General features: G+C 38.0%; 1 long non-coding RNA gene across 1 annotated transcript; it reads left to right on the top strand.

The window, feature by feature from the left end:
- The first annotated feature begins 555 nt into the window (after nt 1–555).
- On the top strand, nt 556–12969 carry LOC134756570 (uncharacterized). Its single transcript, XR_010129358.1, has 3 exons — nt 556–614; nt 2447–2602; nt 12511–12969. It is a non-coding gene; the product is annotated as an uncharacterized lncRNA (long non-coding RNA).
- The last annotated feature ends 215 nt before the right edge of the window (nt 12970–13184 follow it).

Genomic DNA, 13184 nt, shown 5'->3' with positions numbered 1-13184 from the left:
TATTTCTTGCAATGGGAATATAGAAGTGGAGAGAAAAAAAGTTTCTTCATTCCCTGGAGCATGCATTCTGGTGAAGGGAGGCAGACAATGAACAAATACATATAAAATAAGTCATCGGGGTGAGATGTGCTGAGGCAACAAAGGTGAAACAGGTCAAGAGGGTTAGAGAATGGGGTTCTCAGATGTCTACCATAAGGGGCTTTCTCTGAAAAAGCATACAGATTAGGGTTGTGTGCTCATTTAGAGAGAAGCACCTTTGGTGTAGGCATCTGAGCAGAAATCTGGAAAAAGGGATTAAGCTGGCCCCTGTAGCTAACCAGGGAAGGAGGATTTCAGGCAGAGGAAACAGCACGTGTAAAGCCCTGTGGCAGGGACAGGCTTGGTGTGTGAAAAGAAGAACAGAGAGGTGAGTGTGGTTAAAGCGTGTGAGTGAGGGGAAACTTCTGCCATATGAGGTGGGAAAAGTACGAGGGAACGTGGTCAGATGACGTAGACCTTTATGAGATAGCGTAAGAACTCCAGCTGTTTGTTCTAAGTTATCTGGAGAGGGCTTAACGGAGACAAGTGAAGAGAACTGACTTACACCTTAAAGAACTGCTGTTTACTCTGTAAAGGTAGTGAGGTGGGAGATAAGGGAACTAATCAGGAGCTCATCTGGGAAATGATTACAATAATCCAGGCAAGAGATAATGGTGGCTTTGCCAGTGTAGCTACGGAGACAACGGCCAGATTCTGGCTATATTTTGAAGGAGAGCCAACAAGACTTGCTGATGGGTTGGAGGGGATGAGAAGAAGGGAGGAGTTAAGGATGACTAAGGATTTGGCCTGAGCAACTTCCTAAGTGCTCGTGCTATTTGCTGAGTTGGGGAACACTGGAGAGGATCAGTTTTGGGAGTTTAAGGAAGAATCAGGAGATATTGAGGGGCAAGTACAGTAGTCCTCCATTATCCACGGTTTTACTTTTTGTGGTTCCAGTTATCCACAGCACAGTACAATAAGATATTTTGAGAGACAGAGAGACCATATTCACATAACTTCTCTTACAGTATATTGTTGTAATTGTTCTATTTTATTAATTATTGTCATTAATCTCTTATTGTGCCTAATTTATAAATTAAACTTCATTGTACATATAGGAAAAAATGTAGTATATGCAGGGTTCAGCACTGGTTTCAGGTTTCCACTGGGGGTCTTGGAAGGTATTGTCTGCAGGCAAGGGAGGGATGACTGTAAATATACAATCATGAATTTAGGGACAAAATCAGGTTTTATCAGTTTAGCGATATCACATAGTGTCATGGGACTGAGTGAGATAACTTGGGAGGAAAGGGAGAACAGGTGTGGAGCCTTAGTGCATGCCAAGTCAGATGTCATGAGGAAAAGGAAAACCCAGCAAAGGACACATTGCAAGAAGAACATTAAGAAAGTGGGAGCCTAGAACAGTGCTTCTCAAAGTGTGGTCTGTGGACTTGTAGCAGGTATGGGCTGGGAGCTCTTTAGAAATGTAAGCACTCAGACCACACCCAAACTCACTAAATAAGAAACTCTGGAGGTGGATCTCAGGAATCTGTGTTTTGTTTTTTGAGACAGGGTCTCTCTCTGTCACCTAGGCTGAAGTGCAGTGGCACGATCATAGCTCACTGCAGCCTCAACTTCCCAGGCTCAAGTGATCCTCCTACCTCAGCCTCCTAAGTAGCTGGGACCACAGGCATGCGCCACCATGCCTGGCTAATTTTTTATTTGTAGAGATGGGGTCTCTCTGTGTTGCTGAAGCCTCTCCTGGGCTCAAGTGATCGTCCTGCCTCAGCCTCCCAAATGCTGGGATTACAGGTGTGAGCCACTGCACCTGGCCAGGGATCTGTGTTTTAACAAGCTCTCCAGGAGATTCTTTTACCCAGTGAAGCCAAACCAAAGGAGATGTTTCAGGTGTATCAAATGAACAAAGGAACACTATTTGAAGGACTCATTTCAATTTATTTAATTAAAATATCAAATTTATACTTCAATTTATTCAATATGAAACATTAAAATGTCTTCATCTTTGAATATATTTTTGTTAGGCAGTAGAGCACTGTATTTAGTTAGGAATAGAATTTGGGAATCTGTATCCCAAAATGAGTTCAGAGATCCAAAATAATCAGCTAAGAAATATCATTGCTGAAGTTGTCAATAGCATTAATTGGGATATACATCACTGCTCAAAGACCTATTTGGATTCTAGATCAGCTCCTAGAGTCCTGATTTTCCACAGCAGAGGATAATCAAAATAGTGGCTAAACTCCCAAATCTCCTGATTTTAGCCCCATATATACTGTAAATGCATTGACCTTACCCTTATATCAGAGATCATGGAGGAATTGTTGACCTGGGGCATGAAATGAAATACATTTTTTTTTTTTTTGTATGTGAGTACAGGTTGTGGCCTGACTAGATTTCTCGCATATAGGTTGCCCTTCATCACTCAGCAGTGAAGAATGAAAATCAACAGAGCTTTCCCCAGCCTGCTGCTTAAGCAGCTGCTAGCAGGCTGAGGCTGCCCAGCCTCATTAACCCGTTAGATGCTGCGTTCGCCCGGGAGTCATTCTTAATGAGGCTGCTGCAGGTAAGCCAGACATGCACCAAAATGTTAGGGCATTAAATTAAGACTCTTAAATGTGGGACCTATAATAGAGTTGTTTTTATGTCAGAAACAGATACATCAGAGAGCACTCTTAAGGCGAGTAAAGCAAATGATACTATTACCATCTGTGAATCTATAGTGCTTTAAAGATGTTGGAAATTTTGAATTCAGGAGGCACTTGGAAGCTTGTCATTTTCCCAAACATCGTGTCCCCCTAATTAGCAACTCTGTTCTCTAGAATAGGCACCAGTGTACAGAATCAAGTCAGATTTCATATCACAGCTGAAAGGACTCTTGATCCTCTAAACTTCCTGGTTCACAATTTTCTCTGGATAGAAAAATAATGTTTGTAAGCAAAACTAAACAACAAAACTAAACACCACTTTTTTTTATAGCCCAGAGGAAATGAGGATTTCTGTTTGTGCCAACAAAAATTTTTTGCAGTGATGGCAGTAAGACTTGGGAAGCAAACTGTGCCACGTAACTGACCATGGATACTCTGGCTATGGGTGGATTTTTAAGGTCTCAGATTAGTGTGTACTTGTGATTGAGTTTTTGACAAGACTCCTAGGGTCCAGTGTTATAACTTCCTCATCCCTAAAATCTTGCAATTCCCCTTTACCTCTTAATTCGAGTCTCCTTTTATTGGAGAAAATAATTGCATCTATCTCTCTACTTCTTTCATGTGCCTTCTTCAGTTTTTCCATTCCAATCAGGTCTCTACGAATATCTGATATTTTTAAAAAAATTAAAAAATGCTGCTCTTTTTTATTGTTGCATGACATTAGAGAGAGAAAGCCATACGTTTACGTTTTCTTGTTCAAGAATATGCTGGATAAAGTTAGCCATCCTTTCCCAGGAGCATGAATGCTATTAATATTTTAGATTGTAATCTAATAAAATTTCATCTTATCCTATTGCTTTTCTTAACCAGCCCCCAGCAATCAAGTACATAGTCTTAACATCTGAGGCTAAGAAAAAAGGAGTTCATCTATTGCACAAGTGTTTTTCAATACATTTTTTAAAACTTGGAGGAGATGGTGGTGGGGGGCGGTGGTGCTTCATGTAATTTTATAGGACCTCTGAGGCTCAGAGTTTTTAAGTAATCTTTTTTGATGTTTTTAGACAGACCATTAAGCTGAGGATAAAAGTCCCTGTGTTCAATATCTGGATACATTAAGCATTAGGTTTAAAATTTACAGCTTTCATTTTGACAAGAAAAATGACACGTTTGGTCTCAAGTGCTACCTTGAACTGTTTTTCAACACGGAGACAGATTGTCAGGCTGAGGGTGGAGGTCTGTGCTCTTGGTCCCTGAGATGCTCCATGGGGTAAACTGCTCCAAGTCATCAGGAAATGCTGACTGAACCCTGGGCAACTGGCTGGTGTCTGGTGGGGGCAATGGCAGAAAGCCACCTGGATGCTTATCCCCCCATGGGTTGAGGTCTACTCAAATGCCTTCTTCTGTAAATGTAATTGATCCAAAAGAGGAAAAGAGTGAGCCAGACAAGGAGAATGTCTACATGTAGGGGTGGACTTCAACATACTTCCATTTTTATTCTGCCCATAAGAAGTTCTTCAATGGATCCTCTTCTTCCTCTGACAAGTTAAAGTGCATCTGGGGACTAGGACTTCAGGGAGTTGTCTGAACTAAGTGACACGTAGGGGTAGAAGGTGGAGGGGAAGTCAGGGAGACTATGCTGGGCTGTAGGAGCAGTGAGTAGGTAGGTACAGAAATTTGAGGAGAGTGTGGTGTGATCCAGGAGATGCAACTAGTATCAGCACTATGGATAAAGATATAACTCTCCTGCCTCCCCTCACTCCAACAGAAGAGGGAGGCTGGAGAGGTGGGCATGGAAAAAATGGAAAGAGTTTTCTAAGCTAGAATAAGGAATGTGAATATTACTTTGAAGACAAAAGATGGAGATGGCAAGATTAGATGTTGTTTTTGGAAAATGAGTGGTGCTTCTAGGTGCAGAACAGACTGGGGTGGTAGGACCCGACAGCCTAGCTGGGAGGTGCCTGCAGGAATCCAGGGTGGAGGTGATGAGTTGGTGGAGAGCTACCCTGTGCCAGGGAGGACTGGCATTGTGGGCACAAGTGGGGCAAAGGAGGCAGGCATGAACAGTATTCTCCAATGGATCTGATGGGATTTGATGATGGATGTGGAGGGTGAGGGAAAGGGCCATCTGGTTTCCTTTCTTTTCTCAATTTCCTGAAGATCTGGAAGGGCAGGGAAGAACCCCACCCTCCCATTCATGAAATGGAGGCTCCCTCTCTTTTTCACATCCTCCCTTTCCTACTTCTTTATGTCTACTTCTCCCTTACCCCTCTCTCTAAGCCTCTGAGGGAATGAAATCCTTCTATCCACTGGGTTTCTGTCTATCTTGCCTATTTCTGCTCTTCATTTTTGTTTTTGTTTTTCTGCTACAATGATACTACCTGGATTTATAATATCTTTATCCTATTTAAAGCATTACTGTAAAATATTTACACTCAAAACTTGATACCTATTCTTTCTCTCTTTCTCTTTCTCTCCTCTTGTTTGCAAATTTGTCCCTCTTCCTATAGATACACTTCAATGCATGGGAGACTTACATCTTGTGAATTCTTTCTGTATGAAGAGCTTATGTTAGTGGCAAATAGTGTGATTATGCAAAATATACACATTTAATTCAACATTCATTCCTGGCTTCGTGGTTTTAAAGAAGTCTTGCATAAAGAAAATATCAACTGACAGCACAATAAGCCTTAATTGATTTTGACTTCATGTGGTATCAGATCTGCCATGTCCAGAATGGACAGACAATACAAGTGATGTAACTATAATGATGGCAAAGTCTGAAAGGAAACTCACTGTGTTAGTTTGTGTGTAGGTGTGTGAAGAGAGGGTTACCAAGAAATACAGTCACTTAAAACTTTCAAATAGCAAGCCTTTGTTTTAGCATTAGTTTCTCAAAGTTTGTGTTTGTAAAGCATGATTGATCCAAAGGGCTTGCCCTCAACCTCATCTATTTGCATAAATAATAGGAAAATTCAGGTCTTTGCAAATCAGAATAAATTCTCCACCTCACTGTGCCTCTATGAGAGAACAACAAATAAAATGGAAATATACTGAAAATGAAAATGACCATGAATTAAGAAATTCCCCATGGCATTTTACCCCCTTTAGTAATATTATCACAAAAAATAACTTAAATAACCTGAGTCCAAGTATTTTCCCAATAAACAGGAAAAAGAAATGTTATCCAAATCCAGAACATTATGAAAATATCAGAAACACCTATGCACTTCACTCTGGCCTCATCGAGGCAATGACACACAATCAATTTGAAAAAAAAAATCCACCACACGACTGGACTGTTGTTTTGAAGCTTTTATTTCTGTTTTTATTTTCTTCAAATATCTCATGAAAAGGATAAGTTAAGATAAAAAATGAGGGCAGTACATTTGTATTTTTAAAAATCGGTGGAACATCCAATATCTGTTCTGCATAAACATATTGGACTGTTGTCTCGGACGTTTCACCCGGAAAAACATGAGCATGCCTCACATTACAAATGCTGTTCAAATATTTTCCAGACACATAAAAGAGAAAATATCATCACAAGTAATGAAAGTGAATCAGGGGGGAAAAAAAAAGGAGTATGGCATTTGGACAGACCCAGTGAGAACACAGAGAGGGAGAGACAAGGAAGGAAAAAAGATCTTAAACATAGATGTAGGCAATTGATCATATAGAGATTCTCTTCTAAGCTTAGTTTTCATATCATGTTTTGAGTCTGCTTTATCATTTGTCTTCAGCCATACTGGGCCTCCATGCCTTTCTTTTGTCTCAGAAATATTTGTAAAGGAATTTTTGTAAAATATACTCAGAAATAATTGGTAAAAGAATAAAAAGTGTTTCTGAAATTCAGAAAATTTGATTGAATTAAATATTTTGGGAGCCTGAGAAGAAGAAAGGCTTACTTAATTAAAATTCATTTTTGGAGGATTTCCTTGGGAAAGGTGTCTGTGTGATGATGCTGGAAGTATGAAATACACTCTAATCTACCTTGCAGAAGTTCTATGACATGCAGATAAAGTTGGTGAGCACACATATAACAACGTAAAATATATACCTGTGCATGCGTGCACACACACCAGCCTTATAAGTACCCAGAATGATAGGCCTAGCTTATTTAAGTCAATGAGAGAAAATACTTTAGTCTATTAAATATGTATGTTACAATTTCAGATAAATGGTACCTTTTATCTTACAAAAAGGAACTTTTCTCTCCCAAATTATTAAATCAGTGTTTAAAACTATTAGAAAAGCAATGCTTAGCCGAAGTGCTATTCCACTTACCATTTGAAAAAAAAGTTACCAGGTATTTATCCACCTAAATTATGTTAACTCCTTAATTTAGACCAAAGTGTCAGTTGTAAGCATGTTTCGAGTGGCTGCCCAGCCTGCCACACTCCTTTGGCAAATGACCCCTCCTAACCCTGCTCACACTGTGGCCCCTGGCAGCCGTGTCTGCATTTTTTGACACCACATCTCAAGCCATAGCTGATCAGGTACTTACCTAACCCAGGCTGTCCTGGCAATCTGCAACTCAGATGCAGGAACGTTCAATAGCTCATGAGAGTGTTATCAGTCAAGCATGAGCATAGGAAAGCACAGCATAAGGATGCCCAGAGAGAAAAAAGAGTATGTAGTGGAAGCCATGTAGTCTCTCTCCTTCCCTCTCTCTCACACACACACGCACACACATGAACACATGCACACACATGCACACACATGCACACATGCACACATGGGTACCACTGGGCTTTCTACCTCAGGGTCTTTATGCCCATAGCATACATCTCCTTTATTCGTTGAAGCTGCTTACAATGGCTTTCTGTTACTTATAACAACAACAAAATCATTGATCAAGAAAAATGGAAAGAAGGAAGAGAGAGATACTGGAGCGGGTAAGCTCAGTATGGTGAGAATATGCACAAATAGAAACCCTTTAAGAAAAGACGGGAGGAAATTCTGTATCTATGACCCTCTAGGCCTTCAAGGGTGAAGACAGACTCCCAGAAACCTATTCTTCCCTATTCTCTTCCTTTCCCCAACACTCATGGACTGGTCCCAACTATCTGCCTGGAATCCAGGAATAATCTCATATGTCCTCTCTCCATGATTATGTCAGCTACTACAAAACCTCCCAGGTCACCCTCCTCTCCTATCCTTTAAGTCCCAAGAGCATCTGTCCCTAGCTCAGTGGTTCTCAGGCTTTAGTGTTTATCTGAATCACCTGAAGGGTTTGTTAAAAAAACAGGTTGCTGGGCCAGAATTCGTTTCTCATTCTGTAGGCATGAAGTCAGGCCTGAGGATGTGAATTTTTTCTAACATGTTCCCAAGTGATGTTGATGTTTGTGGTCCCAGTGAAAAACCACTGCCTTATTTAGTTCACTCCTCCCCAAGTCCTAAAACTCATCCACTGTGCTCTCTGAATTCAGAGTCTGTTGAAGGCAAAATCCCCCACAGCCTCATCCTCTTTCACCTTTTTGCTCTAAGGAGAAGTCGACTCCTCCCCAAGGTCACATTTTCCCAACAGCCTCTCTAATGGTGGCTGCTTTTCCTCCCAGCTCTATACCAAAGACCTGAAGGTGGGGTAGATGTTGTCCTGTGTCCTCATTGCTGCTTTCAGACCTTTCTCTCTACCTCCTTCCTAAAAACAACCAACCACGAATCTTAGGCTATCACATGATGTCAACCCTTCCCCTCATCATTGCTGTCAGTTATGGATTCCTGGGATCTTTCCTTTGATTTCTTGGTGATAGAAGACTCAAGTTCAGTCTCTCTACTAATATCCCCGCCTTAATTATTGTAGATTTCAATGGATGTACATATGATCTTTCTACACTTTGGCCTTCAGTTCCTTAACTATCCCTCTTCCAAAGATCTTGTCTTTCACCTTATTAGGTACTATTTTGTGGTCATATCCCGGACCCCTTCGTAACCGATATTTCAAACATTCTACTCTCTGACCGCTGTGTCTTACCTTTTCAGTCCACTCTCTCTAGTATTAGGGCCTCAACAGTCCCTTGACCCTAATAGGACCTCTGATCTTTTGATTTTACCTTCTTTTTATTGACCTCACATTCTTCCAGATTAAATTTTATGGTTAATCATTGTAGTCACTCCCTTGAAAACACCCTCCATTCCCATGCTCCTGCCTCATTGTCTCACTCACTTGGCAGATCCACAATCCTGGTTAAATCCAACTCTCTGCCTACTCTATGTCTGCAACCCTGAAGCTAAAACTGTCTGGAGAAAAACTCACAGCCACACAGACTTTAAATTAGAAGTGGGCCCTTAATTCTGCAAGGCAATCATACTAGATGTTTTTAAAAATTCATTCTCCCACGCCCTTGATAAGGATTTAAAATACTTTTCTCTTTTCAAATCCCAATAAGAAAATTGGAACATTCACAGGAGAATCTACAGAGATTATCATCACCACTTCAATCCATCTGCTGCACCTGCCCCTGCACACTTTGACCTCCTGCTGAGTAGGAGGTCATGGTAATGGGTGGACAATCCATGTCCCTATCTCAAGTCAACCCCTCTGCTGTGTGCTAGAACTCATCTTCTCTCACTGGATTGCTTGAGAAATTCTCCCTTTCTATATTATATTATCCATCTTCTCCACTGTATCATCACACAAAAATGATGTTACTTCTCTCAAAGTAAAAAACTTTCTCTTGATCTATCTTTTCCCACCAGCTTGCTGCCCCATTTTGTTGCTTCTATTTGCAGCAAACTGCTTGAAAAAGTTATCCATAGTCAGATCTCCAATTTGTTCCTCCATATTCTCTCTCTAACCCACTTCAATCAGGCCTTTGCCCACATTGCTCCAGCAAATCTGCTTCCCTGAAGCTCACCTGGATCACCATGCATCATGATCAAATCTCTGCTTTAATCTTAGCCTATCAATGGCATTTGAATCACCCATCTTTCTTATTTTCTTCACTCCTATTCCAGGCACCACACTTTCTTGGATTTCTTCCTACTTTACTGAAAGCTCTTTCTGGGTTTCCATTTTGGTTCTTTCTCTTCTCCTTCCTCTTTTCATGGGGAGCCCCATGGCTCAGCCCTTGGAACTCCTTTCTTTTTGTTCCACTGTCACTCTCTTGGTGATCTTATTCAGTCTCATGGCTTGAAATATTATATATACATGTATTTATAGTGCTATGGAAAAAACCTCTGTCTCAAATTCTAGACTACTCTGGTCAAACATCTATCAGACACATCACACTCAGTTTTCTAAGACTGAACTCCTCGACTCGCCTTCTTCCTGCCCCACCTAAGTGCTTTACTAACTGCTTTCCCTTCTCAGCTGATGGCAACTCCATCTTTCCAGATGCTTCATCAAAATTTTGTGTTTGATTCTTTTCAGTCTTTCAGACCCCACATAAAATGAAATTCTGTTCTCAACCTTCAAAAATATCCATGATCTAACCTCTTCTTTCTACTGCTACCACCAGATTACTGTCATCATTTACCTCGATTAGTTGGCTTTCTAATATGTCTCATGCTACTGCCCTGTTTCCTAAACTCTAGCCCCCCCCCCCAAATAGCATCCAGGACCCTAGTAGCTGGAGAAATGTGGACCCAGGATGCAGTGCCCCAAGAGAAGACTATGGCAAGGAGGAGTCTGGGTCTAGCGAGGGCTGCTGAGAGCTTCATTCCATACCATTGAACACTTTGAACCCAATGCAGCCGCTCACCTCCAGCTGCCTCCCTCGATTGTACTTACCGTATCACTAAACACTTTCTTGTGTTTTCATTTCTTTGTTTAATTTTGCATATTGGTTACACAGTTATGTTATACATTATAATTTTATGGGTTTTGTTTTTGTTTGAGACAGAGTCTCACTCTGTAGCCCAGGCTGGAGTGCAGTGGCACAGTCTCAGCTCACTGCAGCCTGAACCTCCCAGGCTCAAGCAGTCCTCCCACCTCAGCTTTCCAAGTAGCCGGGACTACAGGTGTGCACCACAACACCTGGCTAATTTTTTGTATTTTTGGTAGAGACGGCGTTTCACCATGTTGCCCAGACTGGTCTCGAACTCCTGGCTTCAAGTGATCCTCCTGCCTCAACCTCCCAAAGTGTTGGTATTACAGGTATGAGCCACTGACCCCAGCCATATATAATATATATAATATTTATATATATTATATTTAATATATATAATATTTATATATTATATTTAATATATATTATATATATTATATTTAATATATATTATATATATTATATTTAATATATATTATATATTATATTTAATATATATTATATATATTATATTTAATATATATTATATATATTATATTTAATATATATTATATATATTATATTTAATATATATTATATATATTATATTTAATATATATAATATATATTATATTTAATATATATTATATATATTATATTTAATATATATTATATATATTATATATATTATATATAATATATATTATATATTATATATAATATATATAATATATATATTATATATAATATATAATATATATTATATATAATATATATAATATATATTATATATAATATATATAATATATATAATATATATATTATATATAATATGTAACATATAATATATATATTATATATAATATGTAACATATACTATATATATTATATATAATATGTAACATATAATATATATTTAGATATAATATGTAACATATAATATATATTTAGATATAATATGTAACATATAATATATATTTAGATATAATATGTAACATATAATATATATTTAGATATAATATGTAACATATAATATATATTTAGATATAATATGTAACATATAATATATATTTAGATATAATATGTAACATATAATATATATTTAGATATAATATGTAACATATAATATATATTTAGATATAATATGTAACATATAATATATATTTAGATATAATATGTAACATATAATATATATTTAGATATAATATGTAACATATAATATATATTTAGATATAATATGTAACATATAATATATATTTAGATATAATGTAATATATAATATATATTTAGATATAATATGTAATATATAATATATAATATATATAAATAATATATATTATATATAATAAAATATATATTTTATATATAATAAAATATATATTTTATATATTTTATATAATATATATATTTTATATATGGAAGAGTAAATATTATATATATATTTAAGGACAGGGATCTTTTTTTTCTTTTCAATCTAGTACCTACAAACTCAGTAAATGCTCCATAAGTTGTTATAATTAATTTCAGTAGGAGTAGCCATTATGGAAAACCCAACCCAAATGTTAGAAATGACCATTTTCCACTACCTTGGAAAGCAGGATTATCCTCCTGGTTTTTTCTTCTTTATCTGTGTGGGATAATGATAGTATTGGTTCAACACCTTTCTAAGCAGTGAACTGTATAATTCCCATGCTTCAGTTTCTTTGACATAGTCAAATTCTACGGCTTAAAAATAAATACAAGCGATAAAATTATGCTCCAAAAACAAAACAAAAAGAGCAGCCAGAGTAATTCTTTTAAAATAAAAGTAAGATTGTATCACTGTTCTATGTAAAACCTTGTAATGACTCCCCACTTTTCTCATAGTAAAACCCATATTCCTGTTATGACCTGGGGTAGCCAGTTTCTAATATGGTCTTCAATGATCCCAGACCCCTGGAACTTGATATGTAATTTCCTTGCACATTGAATGGCCCTTACCTGTGTAAATAATTGGATATTGAAGAAATGATAATGTGTGCCTTCTGAGGCTGGATTGTAAAGTACGTTATATCATTGGCCTCTTTTTCTTGGATCAGTTTTTCAGAGAAAACCATGTACATTTTGTGAGAATACTCAAGCAGCCCCATGGACCTGTCCAAATAGCAAGGAACTGAAGCCCTCTGACAAGAACCACGTGAATGAACCATCCTAGAAGGAGAACCTCCAGCTGCAGTCAAATCTCCAAATAACTTCCCCCACAGTCAATATTACAACTGCATCCTCATGGGAGACCCTGAGCTAGAACCACCAGTAAGCCCCTTCCAAATTCTGAAACCTTAGGAATTGTGTGAGATAATAAATATTTACTACTATTTAAACTTTCTAAAAGACATAAAAAAGAATAAAATCATGTCCTTTGCAGTAATATGAATGTAGCTGGAGGCCATCATCCTAAGTGAAGATGGAAGAGAGAAAACCAAATACAGCATGTTCTCACTTATAAGTGGGAGCTAAACATTAGGGACATATGGACATAAAGATGGCAACAATGGACACTGGGGGCCACTAGAGTGGGGAGAGGGGGAGGGGAACAAGGGCTGAAAAACAACCAATTGGGTACTATGCCCACTACCTGGGTGATGAGATCATTCACACCCAAAGCCTCAGCATTGTGAAATATACCCATGTAATAAACCTGCACATGTACCCCTGAATCTAAAGTTGACATTATATTAAAAAAAGAAAGCTACTAAAGTGTAGGATCATTTGT

This window comes from Gorilla gorilla, chromosome 10 (assembly GCF_029281585.2).
Source record: "Gorilla gorilla gorilla isolate KB3781 chromosome 10, NHGRI_mGorGor1-v2.1_pri, whole genome shotgun sequence".
Taxonomy (NCBI): domain Eukaryota; kingdom Metazoa; phylum Chordata; class Mammalia; order Primates; family Hominidae; genus Gorilla; species Gorilla gorilla.
The sequence above is the reverse complement of the archived record's forward strand: the minus strand, read 5'-3'. Positions and strand labels throughout refer to the sequence as shown.